The following is a 17,510-nucleotide window of genomic DNA, read 5'->3' on the forward strand; positions in this document are numbered from 1 at the left end:
GGACACAAAGATCATCACCAAAGGCACAGCAATCTCTTCCCTTGCTTCCTGTTGTAAACTATACTATATCCTGTCTTGCCCAGGGGATTTATCTATCCTTACGGTTTTTCAAAATTTTTAGTACATCCTACTTCTTAACATTTACCTGTTCGAGCATATCAGTCAGTTTCACGCTATCCTCAGAAACATCAAGGTCCCTCTCTTCAGTGAATACTGAAGCAAGGTATTCATTAAGGACCTCCCCTACCTCCTCTGACTCCAGGTGCAAGTTCCCTCCCCTATACCTGATCGGCCCTACCCTCACTCTGGCCACCCTCTTGTTCCTCACGTAAGTGTAGAATGCTTTAGGGTTTTCCTTAATTCTACCCGCTAAAGCTTTTCCAAGCTCCCTTCTAGCTCACCTAATTCCATTCTTCAGTTCCTTCCTGACTACTTTGTAACCATCTAGAACGCTGTCAGATCCTTGCCTCCTTAACCTTAAGTAAGCTTCCTTCTTCCTCTTGACTCGAGAGATGTTCCACATCCCTTGTCACCCAAGGTTCTTTCAACCTACCATTCCTTTCTTGCCTCAGTGGGACAAACCTGTCCAGCACAATCAGCAAGTGCTCCCCAAACAACCTCACATTTCTGCCACGCATTTCCCAGAGAACATCTGTTCCCAATTAAGGCACCCCAGTTCCTGTGTAATAACATTGTAATTCCACCTTTCCCAATTAAATACTTTCCCATACCATCTACTCCAAGGTCAGGGAGTTGTGATCACTATCACCGAAATACTCTCCCACTGAGAGATCTGACATTTGGCATGGTTTGTTGACAAGCTCCAAATCCAATATGGCCTCCCCTCTAGTCAGCCTATCTACATATTGAGTCAGGAACCCTTCCTGGACACACTTGACAACAACTGCTCCAACCAAACTGTTTGAACTAAGGAGCTCCTACTCAATATTAGGAAAGTGGAAGTCACCTTTCTAAATTATGTCACACCTTTGTACCATCCTTCATTCTAATGAATCCTCAATAGCTGGAGGATGCACTAACTTACAAATGCACCTTAATAGGACTGTCAGTAGGATCTCTTCACAAGAAGGTCCAATTTCAATAATGAAGAATGCCCTGCATATCTCTCATCTGTTTCTGCTATTAGCTCCACTTCCTCAGACCTAGCTGTTCTTATCCACATTATCACATTAATCTGCTCTTCATTGGGATCAGCCAGTGTGGCAGTACATTAGCTGTAAATTGGCATGTTTGGATACTTGTAAGATGATGGATATAAATTTGGAAATGCCAAGTATGTGTGTAACATATAGGAACTGCAGAAATCCGTTCCTACATACACCATGACTTGGGCAGAAATGTGGTGAGCAATATGCACACTATATAAGTGCCAAACAATGGCCATCTTCAACAGGAGGGAAGCAAGTAATCTCTCCTCACCATTCAATGGCATTACAATTGCTGAATCCATCACCTATCAGTATCCTGGGAAGTATCATTGAGCTGAAGCTTAACTCAATTTCGAAAGCCTGTCCACCATTCACAAGGTGCAAGACAGGAATGAGATGGAATCATTTTGATATGTCTGGTGTGTGCAACTCAATATGTAGATATGCTGACTAGAGGGGAGGCCATATTGGATTTGGTGCTTGTCAACAAACCATGCCAAATGTCAGATCTCTCAGTGGAAGAGTACTTCAGTGATAGTGACCTTTACTATACTCATGGAGAGGGATAGGAGCAGACGGTATGGGAAAATATTTAATTGGGAAAGGTGGAATTACAATGTTATTAAGCAGGAACTGGGGTGCCTTAATTGGGAACAGATGTTCTCTGGGAAATGCATGGCAGAAGTGTGGAGGTTGTTTGGGAGCACTTGCTGATTGTGCTGGACAGGTTTGTCCCACTGAGGCAAGAAAGGAATGGTAGGTTGAAAGAACCTTGGGTGACAAGGGATGTGGAAGCTTTAGATCATCCTGGAAAAAGTAGCCCACTTGATAAACCCACTGTCCATAAATAAAAATCTAGGCAAAAGTGAGGACTGCAAAAAATCTGTCTATCACAACTTATGACACAGCGTCCAGAGATGTCTGCAGTAAAGAATCCCACAATTTTACTACCCTCTGAGAAATGAATTTCCTCCTTATCTCTGTGTTAAATAGACCACTGCTTACTCTGAGATTATGCCCCCTGATCCGAGACTCTTCTACAAGTGGAAACAACCTCTTTGCAACCTGTACCTGTCAAGCTTCCTAAGAATCTTACATGTTTCAGTATGGTGGCCTCTCCCTTCAAAACCTCAGTAAGTACAGGCCTAACTTATTCAATCTCTCCTCATAAGACAGTCCCTGCATACAGAGTAGCCTGCCTAGTGAATCTTCTCTGGACGGTCTCTAATGCCAGTGTACCTTTCCTTAAAAAAAAGGTGGAAAACTATGTGTGGTCTGACTAATACCTTGTATGGTTTTAGCTACTTGAAATAAATGCCAGCATTCCATTTGCCTTCCTCATTATTTCCTGAGTTTACGTGCTAGCTTTTTGTGATTCATGCATAAGGACCCCCAATTCCCTCTACAAAGCAGCTTTCCACAGTCTATCTCTATTTAAATAATATTCAAGTCCTCTATTCCTTCTGCCAAATTGCATAACCTCATTTCCTATACTGTATTCCATGTGCCAAGATTTTGCTGACTCATTTTACTTATCTATATCACTCTATAGACTCTGTGCCATTCTTGCTACTTGCCTTCCCATTTTTTTTGCGTCATTTGCAAATTCAGATATAGAACATTCACTTTCCACTTCCAAGTCATTAATAAATATTGCTAATAATTATGGCACTAGCATTCCTCCCTGTGGTTCTCCCATTAGTTTCTGTTTTCTTTTAGTTAACCAATCCTCTATCTATGCAAATACACTATCTCCAACATCATGTGTAGTACCTTATTGAATGACTTTCAGAAATCCAAACATATATTACATTGATTGGTTCACTTTATCTAACTGGCTTGTTAGCTCCTCTATTAAATTGTTAGGCATGATTTCCTCTTCATGAAGCCAGGCTGACTCTGTTTGATTACATTATGTATTTCTAAACACTTTTATTAATATTCACTAACACTGTACCAACAATGGACACTAAGATAATTGGCATAAAGTTACTTGTTTGTCTCACTTTTTTTGAATATTGGCAGTTTTCTAATTCTTTGAGATTTTTCCAGAATCTAAGGACTCTTGGAAGACTACTGCCAGTGCATCCATCCCATTAGTTTCCGAGAATTCTTTTCTCGAGTGATAACTATTGTAGTCATTTGCACTCCCATTTATTCTGCCCCAACCCCTTGATTATTTTATATTTCCGGAATGTTATTTGTCCCTTCAAGCATGAAACTGACATCTAGGGATTCTGGCACATGAGTCAAGAGCAGCCTCAGATACGAATCTGGGGGTTTCGGCACAGTCTGGTGTCTGATTGTGGGGTCAGATTCAGGGTCAGATCATCTATCTCACTATCGTCTGGGAAGTGGGCATAATCAGTTCTGTAGGCCCAGTGCAAACCTTCTGGGGATTTTGTGGATCAATCGGTCAGGGGGTCTTCAGGGGGACCAGTCAGTCATTGATGGGGGGTATAAATCAAAGTATAGTTCAGGGTCAGTCCTGGCAAACAGTAGATTGAATGTCAAGAATAGAGTATCAGAGGAAGCGATTGTGGTAGGGAAGTGTGGGGATTGAACCCTGAGAATCAGAAGCAGCATCCTAAGATGCAGAGGGTAAGAGGGAAAATTAAACATATAAAAGGGAAGCCATTACAGCAAGGAAGAACATGAGATGCTACAGGAAGTGGTTCCCGGTGGTCACCACCACAGCCTCAATAGGGGTACTGTGTATCTTAATGGTGGGCAGGACTGAACTATAGTGATGGGTAAAGATGCAGGAATTACAATTGTAATTATAGATACTGGGTGGGATCATGTGGAAGGTAGTACAGATGGGCTGTCCAGGGTGATCAGGTAGAAAGGGACAGAGTTTCATGGGGAGGCTCTCAAAAAGTCTACAGCATGGAAACAGACCCTTAGGCCCAACCTGCCCATGCCACCCAGGTTTCACAATTAAACTAGTCTTGTTTGCATGTCTTTCATCCATAGCCCTCCAAACCTATTCCATCCATGTACCCGTCTAAATATTTTTTAAATTGTACTCACTTCCACTACTACCTCTGGCAGCCTGTTCTAGACATTCACTACCTTCTATGTAAAACAATTGTCCCTGTAGACCTTTTTCTATCTCTCTCCTCTCAAATCAGTACCATCTAGTTTCAGACTCCCCTGCCATAGGGAAAAGCTGTTGACTTTCTACTTTACCTATGGCTCTCATGATTTTATTGACCGCTATAAGGTAACCCCTCATTTTCCTCTGCTTCAGGGAAAATATCCCAGCCTATCCGACCTCTGCTCATAACTCAAACCTTCCAGTCCAGGTAGCATCCTCCTAAATCTTCTCTGCACTCTTTCTAGTTTAATAATATCCTTCCTATAATAGGGTGACCAGAACTGCATGCAGTACTCCAAATGTAGCCTCACCAACATCTAGTACACTGCAAGAAGACATCACAAATCCTATACTCAATGCTGTGACTGGTGAAAGCAAGCATGCCAAAAGCTGTCTACCTGACTTCACTTTCAAAGAGCTATGAACCTGTACCCTTAGATCTCTCTGTTCTATAACAGGGCCCTACCACTGATTGTGTAAGTCTTGTGCAAGTTTTGGTTTACCAAAATGCAATACCTTGCATTTAACTAAATTAAACTCCTTCTGCCATTCCTTAGCCCATTGGCTCAGTTGATCAAGATCTCGCTCCATTCCCAGATAACCTTCTTCACTGCCCACTATACAACCACACTTGGTGTCATCTGCAAACTTACTAACCATACTTCCTAAATTCTCATCTAAATCATTGATATAAATGATGAGTAACAGTGGACCCAGCACCGATCCCTGTGTCATACCGCTGGTCACAGGCCTCCAGTCTGAAAACAACCCTCCACCACCATCTTCTGTCTTCTACAATCAAGCCAATTCCATGTCTGATGGCAAGATCTTCCAAGATTCCATGAGATTTAACATTATCCAACAACTTGCCATGCTGTACCCTGTCAAAGGCCTTACTAAAGTCTGTGTAGACAAAGTCTGCTGCACTGCCCTCATCTATTTTCTTAGTCATGCCTTCAAAAAACTCAATTAAAATCATGAGACATGATTTCCCACGGACAAAGCTATGCTGGCTATCCCAAATGAATTCTTGTCTCTCCAAATACCTATAGATCCTGTCTCTCAGATCCCCTCAAACCACTTATCCAATATAGCAGTTGGGCTCACCAGTCTGTACTTTCCAGGAAGTTCTCTGCAGACTTTCTTAATAATGACACAACATTAGCTACCCTCTAACATTTAGGCACTTCACCCATGGCTGTCAATGATACAAATATCTCCACTAAGGGGCCTGCAATTTCCTCCCTAGTCTCCCACAAATTCCTGAGATGAAATTCATCAGTCCTGGTGATTTATCTATTGTAATGCATTTTAAGATTTCCAATACCTCCTCTTCTGTGATGTAGACTATCTTCAAAACATCATTATTTATTTCCACAAGTTTCCTAGCACCCATGCCTTTCTCCATGGTAAATACTGGCGAGAAATATTTAATTAGTGTCTGACTCATCTCTTGTGGCTCTGCACATAAATGACCTTGTTGATATTTAAGAAGCTTCATTCTCTCGCTAGTTAGTCTTTTGTACTTCGAGTACTTGTAGAATCTCTTTGGATTCTCCTTTACCTTATTTGTCAAAGCCATCTCATGTTCCCTTTTAGCCCTCCTGATTTCTCTCTTAAGTGCACTCCGACACTATACTCCACAAAGAATTTATTTGATCCCATCTGCTTTTACATGTCATATACCTCTTTTTTTCCTTGACCAGGATCTCAATAACTCTATCATCCAGATTTCCCCATTGCCAGCCTTAACCTTTACTCCATCAGGCGCATATTGGCTTGAACACTCAATAACCAGCCTGAGTATGAGTCTCTCAGTGCCCAGCATAACCTGCATTGCCTTAAATGATCTTCCTAAATGTAAGCTATGACTAGAAAATAGCTGCAACCACACCAAAAGTGGACAGAGCCATTGATTTCCTTTCTAGATCAAATGTGGGCTCCATTTCTGAATGACAGGACGCCCTTCAAAGAGCAATTGCAACATTTGCAAAGTACAGGTTGAAATCATTTATAATCACGGCATCATTCACATAAAATATGTGCAGTGTACAACTCTGTGAGGTGCAAATGCTTGTCACAAGCAATCTTGACCATGTTATTGGACCTTGCAGATTGAAGATAAACATCTCTACGAAGTAGTTGTAATCATAGTGACCTTATGTTAGCCATAATTGGGCCACTGAGAACCAAGCTAATGCAAGAGCTTATAAGCTGCACATGGGCACAGAACTAATAACCTCTCAACTTGAACTGTAAGAATAGTGCAACATGTTCTTATCGATAAATTTGCCCTTCTTGTGTGATGGGGGGGCTGGGAAGAAAAGCATTCAGTACTCCTGCAGCATTTACAATCTCCTGTCTCTGCAACATGACTAGTGGTGTTTTCAATGAAATAAGGTCCAAAGACAAATTTCTATGTCAAGTCATTCCATTAGCCAGCCTTATCAGAGTGCTCTGTGTCCCACTTTATGGGCGAGTATGCAAAACTGTCATTTGTATGTTATGTAAATGCTGACTGCTCTCATGCTAATTCATTGCAAGCATGACTAATGGAGCAAGACACATCATATCGTTGCTGTTGCTGCAAAGTGCAGAGAAATGGAAAAGGAACAAATGCACCAGCAAGGCCAGGACCAGCAGTAACCTCCATTGAATGCTACACAGACTCTACATGAAAAGGTCACAGATGAAGGCCCCCTTAGGATGTACATTCAGGAGAGTAGAATCTATTGTCTTTGGTGCCTTTTCCTCCCAATGAGTCAGACAAGTCATATCATATCATCATGTTTCTCTGTGACCAGGTCAGTTCTGCAGCCTGTGTAGTAACATTTGGCAATGTAGCTGGTTTTCCTCAGGTGCAGGGTATGATACACCTTGCCCACATTGTGCTGAGAGGACCATTTCAAATAGAGCTGATTTCATCAACTGAACAAGCTTCCATTCCATTCCATTCACATGACGTCATCTGTGATCATCAGTATCCTTTCTTACAAGTTTTCACTCGATGCCCTGATAGCTGTTACAATGCCTATATCCTTTCGAATTCCTATGCTTCTGCAGCATCTGAGGGGCCAGATGCCTTATATGGATGGTTACTGGGAGACAAGTCTGTGACTGTGGCTGATGACTCCATCATACAATCTCCTGACCGAGGTGGAACATAGATATCCTGAAGCCCATTCTTCAACAGCATAATGGTGAACCAGACGATAGGCCAACAGAGGATCAGGTTCTAATGCTTAGATCTGTCTGGAGTGTCTACAGAACTGGAGCAGGCAAAGAGAGGATTTGATGGAGTCTGAACTGAAAGAGCAGGAATATTCTACTGAAGAGGAATTTGAGGACATTAAGCAGAAGTAATATCACCTTCTGTGAGTTAGAATGCAGCAGTGTCAGATACTATAAGTCAGACAGAAGATGAAAACTGTGTACGGTGATCATCGTGCAGACCTTGTATTTTTACTTATGTGCTTTTCTTTTACATTTTGCATTGAAATGAGAAAGAACTGTTTTAAATCAGCATCTTTTTAAAGATGGCTGCATTTTTTGAAAAGGAAGTAACCTGACACTCATGTCAAGTATTGTTTAAATAGCTGTTTGAATAAGCAGTACTTGAAGTTTCAGTTAAAGACAAACTAGAGAAAAGGTATTGTATTCAGATGGAGCTTTTGTTGGCAACAATAAGCCAATTGGTCTATGGACTAGTGACCAGTTATCAATGACAACAGCCTTTTGACAGCCAACAACTGAGTAATTAAAGCTCAGGTAACTGAACAGCTTTAGATTGGGGATAAGATACAGAGAAGGGACCAAGTCTTCACTAGCCAGAAGCTCTCTCTCTCTGTTCTCTACAGTAAGCCACATTAAGCTTAATGAAAAGCAGCTTATCATTCCTTCATCAGTTATTGTAAGCTGTGACATTTTACAAAATTTACAAGTCAGAAATCTTTTATAAGTGAACCAGCTACCCTGTGCCTTTTGAAAACCAATGGATGCATTTACAGAAGGAAGGCTGAGAAGAAAACTTCTGATCAGCAAGACCCAACTCAACAAATCTTGTGAACAAAGATTACTGAACTATTTTCCTACTGTTTTCACGCCATCCTTTTTTTTCACTGTCTATATCTGTCCGTATATGGAGGAGGCATTTTATTTGGGGATTAGAATTTTAATTCATTGTATTATGTGCTAAGGTTTCCACCTATCTCAGTGAGTTGCTTCAAAATTGTAGCTGCCCTACGTGCAAACAGTTTTTTCTCTGTCCTGAAAGGCAAATGCAGCTTCTGTTTGCTTTTGGTATTGATGAGGAAAGATGAATGTTTTGAAACATATGAAGGCTTCTCTGTATGTAATGTTTCCACATTGTTCAATGATAACAAACTGAGCCACAGTGGATGTTTGGAAAGGGTAGTAGTAACTTAGATTGGCTAGTGGCACGATTTCTCCTGTCATCCACGGTTCATGAATCTTGCCTTTCCTATCCCTTGTTTTCAAAGAGACATGCCTATCCTGCACTATCTTTAACCTATCTTTGAAAGCCTCCCACCTATGAATTGTGGACTTCGCTTCAAATAGCTGCTCCCAACCCACATTTCCCAACTCCTGCCCAGTTTAGTACTCTTCCCTTCGGATCATTGTCATGTTTGTCTACGAGTATTCTAAAACTTACAGAATTGTGGTTACTATTCCTAAAGATATCCCCCACTGCAACTTCTACCACCTGGCCTGGCTCATTCCCCAATACCAGGTCCAATATGGCCCTTTCGGACTATTGGCACACTGCTCTAGAAAACTTTCCTGGATGCTCCTTACAAGTTCTGCCCCATGCAGACTTTTGACACTAAGTGTATCCCAGTCAATGTTGAGGGAAAATTAAAATCTTCCATCACCACCATCCTGTTGCCTCTACATCTTCCCATAATCTGTTTTCCTATTGTTCATCTACCTCACGCTGACTGTTGGTAGGCCTGTAACACAACCCCAACAATGTAACTGCACCCTTCTTATTTCTCAGCTCTACCCATAACGCCTCACTGCTCAAGCCCTCCAAAATGTCTTCCTTTAACACAGCCATGATATCATCCCTTACCAGCAATGCAACTCCTCTCCCCCTTTTCCTTCCCTCCCTGTCCGGTTCTCCCTGTCCTGTCTGAAGCATCTATATCCTGGAACATTTAGTTGCCAGTCATGCCCTTCCTTCAATCAAGTCTCTGTGATCGCAATATCATCGTACTGGTAGCAATCCTGAGATCACTACCTTTGAGGTCCTACTCTTTAACTTCTCTCCCAGCTCCCTGAATACTGCTTTCAGGACCTCATCTTCTTTTTAGATATATCATTGATGCCTATATGCACCACGACAACTGGCTGTTCACCCTCCCCTTTTAGAATGCTCTGTAGCCGATTGGTGACATCCCTGATCCTAGCACCTGGGAGGCAACATACCATCCGGGAGTCTTGTTTTCAGCCACAGAACCACCTATCTACCACCCTTACAACAGAATCTCCTATGACTATGGCCCTACAAGTCTTTTTCCTGCCCTTCTGAACAGCAGTGCCCGCCATGGTGCCATGATCCTGGCAACTGCTGCCTTCTTCTGTTGAGCCATTTCCCTCAACAATATCCAAAATGGTATACTTGTTTTGGAGGGAGATGACTGCAGGGGACATCTGCACGTGTATTGTAAGTGTATTAACATCAGATGGCCTTCGGCAGTTCAAGCAGATGGCTCAGTGTTATGTTGTCAAAGGCAACAAGGGAAGCGAGCAACAAATGATGATCTTTCAATGATGCTCATATCCCATTACAAAAGAAGAAATGAAGAATATTTGTTGGGTGACAGAATTTCATGACTTCAAACTGATGAGATACAAGTATGATATAGATGAAAGCAAATCATTTCAGTTGGACTAGACAAGGAGAATTAGATGATGTGAACTGAAAAACTAATAAATCTCAGATTAGGAACATTACTTTATTCAGAGGAAAAACTTATTATTTAGAAACAATGTCAAAAAATAATACCATATTGATTTAAGATTTGAAAATAGATTTAATCTCTATAAATTATATTAACTGCAGATTTAATTTGTAAGTGATATTTCACAAGACAAATTTGCTGTTACACAGCAATTCAATCAAACAACTATGTGGTAAGATAGTGGAATGCTGACTATGCATTTATTGCCAGCCAGTTGGGAGAGTCAGAGATTCAACTTACAAAAATAGGTTGCTTATTAAGTTCTTATCTGCAGAGGAACAGTAACATTATATTGATTAAGGTATGCGTAGCAACTATTATCTTTCTAAAATATGGGTTATCTGTAGTATAGATAATATGTGTATCTGTAGTGTACTGGATTTTCCAAAATGATGTAATGTTTGGGCAATATTACTCCTTGATATCAATTGGAATTTGGATGGTAAATTACATTTTGTCAGAGTTTGCATATTGTAATCTAATTAATGATAAAGGTTACCACTTCTGAAACAAATATAGAGTAATAAATATTAATATTTATCATAACATATAAAATAGGCGTGCCAGATCACTATGCTGTGTGATTGCTGCTTATAAGAAAGGTTATTACCATCCTATTTTTGCATAAGAAACTACCATAGGATGATTGTAATCAGGTCAGCCAGGTAGATCTCATAGAATATAAGTTCCCTGACTGGGGCAGTTAACTTGGTCCAAACCAGAGTTCCTGACTGACAGATGTAAACAGAAGTGTAATCTCCTCATGGGTCTGCTCCTGGGCCTGGTCAGGCTGGCAATAAACAGGTCCAGGCAGCAGGGGTGGAGGGGGTAATTTCTGCTGACTGTCTGCCCCTCTTCCGCAGCCATGTTTGAGCCCAGATGTCCTTGGAGAGGGAGCATGTGATGTTCACCAATGCTCTCAATGCCTTTAGGGAGAGGTGGGAACTACAGGGGTTGGAATGGTTTATTTTGCCCTTCAATTCTATTTTGATTTAATCCCTACACTCCCCCTTTGCATTTTTCACATAAGCATTGCTCTTATTGGGCTTTGCTTGTTGCTGGTTCCCTGGCCACATGGGTGTTTTTCCTGGTGGTGGAAGCATTGAAATATATATATATATATATATATATATATATAAACAGGAGTTTCAGAGGTTCTGTTCACTCTGAGAGTTGGCTCTGAGGAAGCTGGACCAATATCAAGTCCGGTGCATCTATAAATAAAGGGTGATGGAATACTGACTTCTGTTGAGTTAGTTTTAGTGGCAATGAAAGAAAAAAATACCCTGCTGAAGAAATTCTTTCACTTCTGGTATAATGCCATTACTTGGGAAGCTTGACCCATTCGATCCTGCTGTCAAACATTGGGCCCATTACATGGAAAGAAAGTGTTATTTTTTCTGGACAAATGACATTGGGGCAGATGAAAAGCAATAAGTAATTCTCCTGATAGCTTGTGGATCCACAGCTTGTTCAGTTATTAAAAGCCTAATATTTCCTGAGAAACAAGATACTAAAATCTTTCAAGAGTTGAAGATGTGGTTAAGGAATATTATGAACCCAAGCTTTCTCTAATTCTATCGTTTTACTCAACAGTTCAAGAACCAGGGGAATCTATGTTGGGATTTTTGACAAGGTTAAGAAGGCTGGCACAGGCATGTAATTTTGTTTTAACCCTGAATGTGACGCTAAGACAGCATTTAGTTTGTGGGCATAATGATGTAACTATGCAAAAGCGCCGACTAGCTGAAGCCCAATTGGACTTCACACAGGCTCTACAATTGGCTTTGTCATGAGAAAATGCAGCAAGTAGAGCTTATGAGTTACAAGATATCCTGATGGAAGGGGATACCCTTGCCATGTTCACTGAGCTTAGGGAATACCACTTGGGTGAAGGCAATTGTATAGCCTCACTCAGGACATGAGTTGAACAGAGGGACTCTAGATCAGTCTACAGACAAACGCCAAAACAAAGCTAAGCTTTGGGCAAACAGTTAATATTTTCTTCAGGTTCCAGGCCAGTAGTTGCTGCCAGTATGCAGGCTTGAGACAGCAAAACAGTCCCACTGGAACTGAATAAGTGAACTCATTGGCCAGTATCAAGGATAGAGCACACCCTGTAAAGCCCACCTATCTTTCTTGAATCACAGAAGCCCAAAGAGTGGAAACAGACTATTTGACCCAACAAGTCCACACCGACCCTCTGACGAATATTCCATCCAGACCCATTCCCCTATCCTATTACTTTACATTTCCCCTGCCTAATGCACCACCTTACACATCTTTGAACATTAACAGCAATTTAGCATGGCTAATTCACCAAACCTGCACATCTTTGGAATGTGGGAAGAAGCCAAAGCACCCAGAGGAAACCCACACAGACACAGGGAGAATGTGCAAACTCTATACAGACAGTCGCCCGAGGCTGGGATCGAACCTGGGTCCCTGGTGCTGTGAGGCAGTAGTGCTAGCCACTGTGCCACTTTGGGATAATTAAATTGCTTTGCAACCTCCAAATCAGAACCAATTAAAATAAACATCTGGTTAAATGGTCACCCTGTTCTAATAGAGGTTGATACAGGTGTAGCTATATCAGTGATTGCAGAACCAGTCTGCAAACTTTGTTCTGGACTCCAACCCTAAAGTTTGTCTTAAGACTTCAGCTAGACTGAGAACCCATACGGGGAACCTTTGCAGATTAAGGGTATAACTTCACTTCCAGTCTCGTACAAGAAGCAGCTGGGTTCAGTTACCAAGCAAAATTGGTTGAGAAAGATTCTCCTTATTGATTCCACATTTTTCAATTAGAAAATGGCAGCCTGAGTGAAGTCCTCATTAAATACCCAGCAATCTTTCAGAGAGATCTGTGGACTAGCAAAGAAGTCAAGGCCACCTTGCATGTTGACCAGAAAAATTCAATTTCATCATTCTGCAAGGCTTACCCAATGCCATTTACCTTACAAGCAAAAGTAGAGGCAGAAATCAGGAGAATAAAAAGTGAAGGGATCATCAAATCAATGCAGTTTGTGTAATCGGCAGCACTGGTCATACTGATTGTAAAGCCCAGTGCTTTGGTTCGCCTTTGTGGGGACCTTAAACAAACAGTAAACTGCTTATCGCAGCTGGATAAATGCCCAATCCCTTGCATAGAAGACTTATACTTAAAGCTGGCGGGGGCGAGGGGCTGCTGTCCTTCACAAAGCTGGACATGAGCCATGCAATTGCAGTTAGAGGAGGATTCTAGAAATATGCTACAATTAATACCCAAAAAGATTTGTACCAATATATGAGGCTGCTATCTAGGGTATCATCAGTCTGTGCCACTTTTCAGTGGACGATGGAAAATATTTGACAAGGTCGATCCCAGGTTGCCATTTATCTGAATGATGTGTAAATAACAAGGAAGACCAATAAAGGGCACTTAGAGAACTTAGTCTTTAGATGTTTCTCCCAGGTGAGTGTATGCCTTAGAAAGGAAAAATGTGTGTTCATGGCATCCCAGCTGACCTATTTGGGCTACAGAGTCAACAAGACTGGATTACACCTTTTGGAAGATAAAGTGAAGATTTGGATTGGTGAATTATTACAGCAAGATCATACATGACCTGGCCTCCATCCTGGTACACTTACATCAGCTCCTGAAAAAGGTTCAGCCTCGGAAATGGCTTCATAGCTAAGACACAGTCTTTAGGGAAGTGAAGGTTCAGTTATGATTGTCTAAGGTGCTGGCACACTATGATTCCAAGCAAGAGGTAGTGCTGGCACACTATGATTCCAAGCAAGAGGTAGCAAGAGGGGTAATAATGGTGGTTCACAGATGGCTCAATGGAGGGGAAATGCCCAATAATGTATGCTTCCCAGACTTTGCAGAGTGCAAGTATGCCCAGTTACAGATGGAAGGTTTGGCGGTCATCTTCGGTGTAAGAATGTTCTACCAATACCTTTACAGATGTAAATTTATAACAGTAACAGACCACAAACCCCTGCTAGGATTACTCAAAGAGGACAAGGCCATGCCACCCATAGCTTCAGGTCAAATTCAGTGGTGAGGCCTCATTCTAAGTGCATACAATTATAAGTTAGAACACTCTGGTAAGCAAATGTCAATTAGCAAATATGGATGCCTTGAGCCACCTCCCACACCACTGGAGGAGTCCGTTCTGGTTTTAAACTTTCTAGACTCCCTTCCGGTCACGCTGACAGTATGAGACCATGGGGACAAAAAGATCCAATCCTGGTAAAACTAAAAGAGCCAGTAGTGATGGGGAATACAAAAGGGCCATCACAACTAGAATTTAAATCTTTCTGGACCCGGTGAGACCAGATCACTGTAGAGGACAGCATTTTATTTTGGGGAGCAAGAGTGATTGTCCAGAGGAAAGGGCACTGCCGGATACTGGCAGAACTTCACTAGGGTCATCCAGGGGTGTCCAAAATGAAGATATTGGTGAGAAGTTATGTCTGGTGGTCAGGATTGAATATTGCATGCCGTGTTGGTGGGCAGTGCCCAGAATTCCAACAAGGATAAAAATTACCACCAGCAGCTCCCCCACGTTTGTGGGAATGGCCAGGTAAACCCTGGACTTGGTTACATGTCAACTTTCACAGGCTCACCGTTCTTAATCATGTTTGATGCCCATTCAAAGTAGTTGGTAGAGAGTTCATCCGTCAAGCACAGAGATGATGATAATAAAATTGCAAGCATCTTTTGCAATACATGGACTCCCAGAAATATTAGTCACAGGTAACAGGCCATCATTTACCAGCAGGGAATTCAAGTATTTCCTCAAGTTGAATGGCATTCAGCATATAAGGACAGCTCCGTACCATCCATTGATCAATGATTTGGTGGAAGTAGCAGTCCAAACTTGAAGAAAGGCTTAAAGGAACAGCCTACAGCTTCACTTAACATCAAACTGTCCCAGTTCCTATTTGATTATTGGACCACCCCTCATGCAACTACAGGGATAACTCCAGCAGAGTTGCTATCAGGGAAAAGACTCTGCATCAAGTTAAATCTGATCTTCCCAGACCTGGGGAGAGGGTGAAATGGCATCAGGAATGCCAATGATGTACACAGAACTCCTCTAAACAAGAGAGACAGTTTGCTCCAGGGGATGAAATTTGGTGCTGAAATCATGCGTTAGAGACGAGGTTGATGTGAGGCCAGTTCCCATTCCTGGACAACCATGAAGATGACAGAAAACCTGCAAACTCACAAATAGGGCAGGAGCAAAACATACCCGGCCCCTGACAATAGCTGGAAAGGCTGTCGGAACCTGTAGCTTCTTCCCCTCCTCTAGCATTGAAGAAACCTCCAAGACTGAGAATGACGTAGCAGAAGTTATATCCCCGACACCTTTACTGCCTGAAGAAGAAACAGAATGAATTTCTTCTGAGACACTCCTGGTGCAAGCAGTGGGCTATGATCCGATGCAGCCCACCTATGTCTGAGGCTTAGATAGAGGAACTAGACCCCATGTGAAAACAGCCCAGGACAGCCTACAAGGAAAATAACAGGCCTACTTCCTGGACTTAGAGGGGAAGGGACATAGTGATTGTAATGAGGTCAGCCAGGTGGACCTCATAGTATAAGTTTCCTGTTTGGGGCAGTTAACCTGATCCAATGAGGGAGCCCTGGCTGACAGATATAAACAAGAATGTAAAAAATGAAAAAGAGGTTCTGTTCATTCTGGGAGCTGGCTCCAGGGGAGCTGGACCATTGTCAAATACTATGCATCTGTAAATAAAAGGTGACTTGGTGCTGGGATACCAGCCTCTGTTGAGTTATTTCATACAGTGCCTGTCTGGTCCAACTAGAGTCTCTTGTAGTTCATATACTTTATTATTTATTAACAACTAGATACAGATTACATTGATATGACATACATGAAATATTAGTTCTCAGTCCGTCAGATACAAGGTTGTTCTGCCTACAATTCATACGTCATCATCATAGCAGATGATGCTTATTGTACCCCTCAGTATTGACCCTTTCAAACCATGTACTGAAATCCAGATGGAGTGTATTTAAAATAAATTAGGGATTTACAATTCCTTTCTCACTCTAACCTAGTTGACTCCACTTAGAATTACAGGCAACATAAGCACCTGTCCAGTGTTAACAAGTTCCTCTTTAAATATGTCAATCCATCTTCAAAATTACTATTGGGACTTGATCTGTCATTTTAATCTGTTATTTTAACCAAAATTAGCCAACAGGGCTGGCTTCCTGTCAGACTCTAAAGGACCTCTCTTGATTCTTCAAAATGCTAAGATCGTAGAAAGGGTGAAATATAATCAATCACCAAATTGTTTTGGGGGATAAAGTGCATGTTAAATGCTTTAATCAATGTACTGTACTCCATGGTACTTTCTCCCACATGGTCTGAAGCCATTCTATCATGCTGAAACTGCTGCTCCCAGAATTCCCTCTTCTGGCTTTACCATGGGCTTTCCACATTATCAGTGAAGCTGTCATGAGACTATCACACCTGATTGACCTGGGCAAGTGCTTGTTTTCTCTTCTTGCTATTAGATCCTGTGAATTTGCCAATTTGTGGCATGGCTTTGAAGACTTCCAAGGTTGTTATCTCACCTTTCAGAGTCTTTCTGCTTGGTAGCCCTGTAATCAAAGTTTTCTGAGGGTACTCTTTTTCTACCCTTTTTTCCTTTTCCAGCTTTGTTTCTCAAAGTGTTCCAAAGTTTTGACCTATCTTAGGAGTCTTCCCATGTCAGCTGTGACTCTCAAACTCTGTTTCAATTACAGATCATGGCTCTGGGGGGTTTAGTCCAAGCTGCCACCATGCTTTATTTTGTATTAAGCCAAAGCTGCTGTCTGCACATTCAAACACCACTCTTGAGTATATATGCACTGTGACGGTCTGCACATACACTGTCCCTGAGGCTGCTTGCTCCTTATCTCAAAGTAAGGCTATTAATTTCCTTGTGTACAGTAACACTTCTTTATTTACATCTGTACACAGTAGTTTCCAAATTGTTATTATCCCAACTGATGTTATAATTGGACAAGTTGTATCCCAGACAGAAGTCTGGCCGAAAGATCATAGAACATAGAACATAGAAGAATACAGCGCAGTACAGGCCCTTCGGCCCTCGATGTTGCGCCGATCCAAGCCCACCTAAACTATACTAGCCCACTATCCTCCATATGCCTATCCAATGCCCACTTAAATGCCCATAAAGAGGGAGAGTCCACCACTGCTACTGGCAGGGCATTCCACGAACTCACGACTC

The sequence above is a fragment of the Chiloscyllium plagiosum genome, chromosome 9 (genome assembly GCF_004010195.1).
Source record: "Chiloscyllium plagiosum isolate BGI_BamShark_2017 chromosome 9, ASM401019v2, whole genome shotgun sequence".
Classification (NCBI taxonomy): domain Eukaryota; kingdom Metazoa; phylum Chordata; class Chondrichthyes; order Orectolobiformes; family Hemiscylliidae; genus Chiloscyllium; species Chiloscyllium plagiosum.